Source organism: Chamaea fasciata, unplaced genomic scaffold (genome assembly GCF_029207755.1).
Source record: "Chamaea fasciata isolate MVZ Bird 193981 ecotype frontalis unplaced genomic scaffold, bChaFas1.0.hap1 SCAF_151, whole genome shotgun sequence".
NCBI lineage: Eukaryota > Metazoa > Chordata > Aves > Passeriformes > Sylviidae > Chamaea > Chamaea fasciata.
Window position 1 is genome coordinate 78711 of NW_027094236.1, and position 3768 is coordinate 82478.

General features: G+C 57.9%; 1 long non-coding RNA gene across 1 annotated transcript; it reads left to right on the plus strand.

Annotated features, from left to right (window-relative positions):
• The first annotated feature begins 875 nt into the window (after positions 1–875).
• LOC136304721 (uncharacterized) lies at positions 876–3120 on the plus strand. The gene is made up of 4 exons (XR_010724757.1): positions 876–1048; positions 1183–1334; positions 1906–2041; positions 2853–3120. It is a non-coding gene; the product is annotated as an uncharacterized lncRNA (long non-coding RNA).
• The last annotated feature ends 648 nt before the right edge of the window (positions 3121–3768 follow it).

Consider the following 3768-nt stretch of genomic DNA (forward strand, 5'->3'; position numbering starts at 1 on the left):
CAAAGAACATGGCGGCCGGGACGGAAGTGGCCTCAGGAGCAACCAAGATGGCGGCAAGGGAAAGCGGAAGTCACACGTCGCCCCTCACAAAACGGCGCCGAAGCGCGAGGCGCCCGACCTTCCAAAAAAGGCGGCCAAAAGGGCGGGAAAAAATAAGGACCCTATAGGCATTTAGCCAGACGCCTGCACAAAAACCCCGACTACGGCGCTGCCCGGGCGCAATTTTCCGCGGCGTTTCCAGGTGTGCCGACACGGGCCGTGTGCTCAGTCGCGACGCGCTTGCGTTCGGATTCGTGGATTTAGTCAGGCGTCTGTGTAAACACCTGGCGGAGGCCTATGCCGAGCCACAAAGAACATGGCGGCCGGGACGGAAGTGGCCTCAGGAGCAACCAAGATGGCGGCAAGGAAAAGCGGAAGTCACGCGTCGCCCCTCACAAAATGGCGCCGAGGCGCGAGGAGCCCGACCTTCCAAAAAGGGCGGCCAAAAGGGCGGGAAAAAATAAGGACCCTGTAGGCGTTTACGCAGATGCCTGCACAAAAACCCCGACTACAGCGCCGCCCGGGCGCAATTTTCCGCGGCGTTTCCAGGTGTGCAGACACCGGCCATGTGCTCATCCGCGCCGCCTCCGGGTTCGGATTCGTGGATTTAGTCAGGCGTCTGTGTAAACACCTGCCGGGGGCCTTAGCGGTGCCGCAAAAAAGATGCCGGCGGGACCGGAAGTGGCCTCAGACGCAACCAAGATGGCGGCAAGGAAGGGCGGAATGCTCGTGGGGCTCATCGCGGCCGAAAATCACCGAGTGCAGCTCACACCCTGCAATGGCAAAAGCTGTTTTATTAAAACTCAGCCGAGAATTTTCCTCTTATTTCCAGGTCACAGGATATACTGAGCCTGAGAGGGATCCTAAAATCTGACTCTCAAGCAGACGGACCGTTTGAGAATCGAACTCAGCACCTTGGCATTACCCGGACTCTGCTCCAAGCAGCTGAACCAATCTCTGCATTATGGGGATGGACCTCCATAGGATGGCAACGCTTGGCCCCACTAAGGTAAGTGCAGTGCCCCCTTCTCTGCCAAAGCTGCTTCACACAGCAGCCCCTGGAATGGCTCGAGGGCAGAACTGGCTGGCAGGTCACGACAGCACAAAGCTCTTCCAGTGACGCTGATTTCCTGTCCTTTCCAGGATTTACTCAACAGCTGCCGTAAAAGTACTTACACAAAGTCTCTTTCTGGGCGGAAAAGAGCAGGACAAGTCCTGAGGCTTCCCTTCTTCCACGGCCAAAGTTCTGGAGAGAGGCAGGGCCGGTCCCACCCGCACAGGGGCGTTTCCTGCAGGTGAGTGTTGCCGGGCCAAACTGATGGCAGCTGCTGAGGCCGGGGCTGCTTTTCTGGCCGGAGGCCTCGGTGCCCCCCCGTGCCGCCTGCAGTGTCCCTCGGGGTTTCCTGCAGGTGTCCCGGGTGCCCGGAGGCGCAGGGAGGAAGGAGGCCGGCAGCCCCAGCGGGGCCAGCAGCCCTGGGATGATGTGCAGGGGAGGAGCTGTGCCTGCGGGGCCCCGCCCGTGGCAGCGGCGGCCAAACGCAGGGCCCGGGGCCGGGCTCGGGGCTGGCACGGACACGGCCCCGGGGCTGCCGCGGCTCCTCGGCCAGGGGCTGCTCCCACCGGGCACGGGGAGATGCTGCAGCCCGGACAGAGGCACCCACAGCCCAAGAGCTCCCCAGGGAACAGCTGGCATTGCCCGGGAACGGCGGCTCGGGCTGTCTGCAGAGGGGCTCAGACAGCAATTCCCACCTCCCGGAGCTCCCACACAGTTGCCAGGGATGTCCTGGCCACCCCAAATCCCCTCCCTTTCAGCCTGAGGACATCACCCATCGGCAGCATTAAAGCCAAGGTGCTCCTCCCTCACAGAAATTAAATCCAGAGCAACGGCCCTCGGAGATGCCTCAAAATCAAAGGTTTGAGTGGGATGGAGTTTCGTTTGGATGAAGTCTGGACTTTTCCAGGGAGCCAGCCGGAGTGCAGAAGTGATGGAAAGCTTTTGCAGGTGGGTCCCACTGGAGGTGTGCTGAAGGCAGGGATGGGCATCCCTTGCCTGAGGGAAAGGCACTTGCAGAGGCCACTGCTGGGGCTCGGAAAGGAGCTGAGCTCCTGCAGGGAGCTGTGTCCTCCCGAGGGCACAGGGGCTGCCTCAGCACAGGCCGGCCAGTGCCTTCTCCTGCTCTGAAACATCACCTGGAGCCCGAGCTCAGGGGGTGGCTGAATTCCAGGGAAATCTGACAGGTGACCCCCAGGGGATGAGGGTTAGAATTAACCAAATCTATGGAATAGAAACCTATCCTGTCCCCATCCTGCTGAGCTTCCTTGGAAGCTCTGCTAGTTCCTGACACATCTGGCATTCAAGCAGCAGCTCTGCGTGGGAATATCCATGCTCTGTGAGGCACTGTGAGGTTATTGCAGCAGGAACTGAGCAGGGAATTCGGGGCCGTGGGTATAATTCATCTAAACTAGCAAAGGTGACAGTGAACCCCAAATCTGGGCACCACACAGAGAACAATCTTTGTGCTGCCCTGTCAGCTCAAGCCCCTGGGCTGGGAAGTTTTGGGAGTCAAACATATGGAATGATAAAAGTCACAGCAACTGGTGTCACCCCGAGGGACAGTCCAAGTCCCAGACAATTCCTCTGCAGTCCCCTGGGGGGGAAAACACCCTCTGTCTGCCAGGAGCCCTGACTCTGTTTCTCCTATCAGCTGTGTTGGGCTTTAAGAACTTGAAATAACTTTGAAGCCAAAGAAATCACCTTTTCCTTCTGGTTTGATTGTGGGTTTTTTTTGTTTTTTTTTTTTTTTTTCTTTCAGGTGCTGGACTTGCTTCTGTGGATGTGTGCTGAGCTCTGGCTGCAGGGGACTGTCAGGCCTGAATGGCTGTGAGTTTGTGTTCTTCTCGCTGGGGAAGCAGAAATAATTATTAATTAGACTGCAGAAATGTTTTCAGAAACCTTTCCCCTTTCCTGCCCTTTGCTGGTGGATCTTCTCTTTCTGCCTTTGACTTTACAAAGCTGTTCCCTGATGTCAATTCCCCTGCCTGAATTCCTTGCAGCTCCTAGCTGGGAAAAACTGGGATGATGTCCTAGGGATGTTCTTAGGGGAGGACAGAGGTGAGATTTTTGCCTGTATTTTTCTAATATTTTCTAAAATTTCAGGGAGCTGCTCCTGCTCCTGCCCCTAATCCTGCTGCTGCTGCACAAGTGGAGCCTTGTCAGCGAAGATCTGCATCTGCAGGAGGCCCCGCAGGCCCTGGCTGGGAAGTGCCAAAACAAAGAAGTGATCAGTAAGTGCTGAACTGCTTCCAGGAGGGCACATTTTGTTGCAGCCGTTACAGACCAACCGTGTGGTGCTGGTGACTTTGTGTGAGTTGCTTTATTAAAGCCAATCGTTGGTAAGGGTTTTGAGCCTGCCTTGGAGAGCACTTGGAGCTCTGGGTGCCCTGGCTTTCCCCTAGGTGGCCCTGGGGGCGCCCCGGCTGTCCCCTAGGTGTCCCTGGGGTGCTCTGGCTGTCCCTGGGGTTGCCCTGGCTGTCCCCTAGGTGTCCCTGGAGTGCCCTGGCTGTCCCCTAGGTGTCCCTTGGGGTCCACGGGCTGTCCACTAGGTGTCCCTTGGGGGGACCTGACTGTCCCTGGGATGCCCTGGCTGTCCCCTAGGTGTCCCTTGGGGTCCACGGGCTGTCCACTAGGTGTCCCTTGGGGGGACCTGACTGTCCCTGGGATGCCCTGGC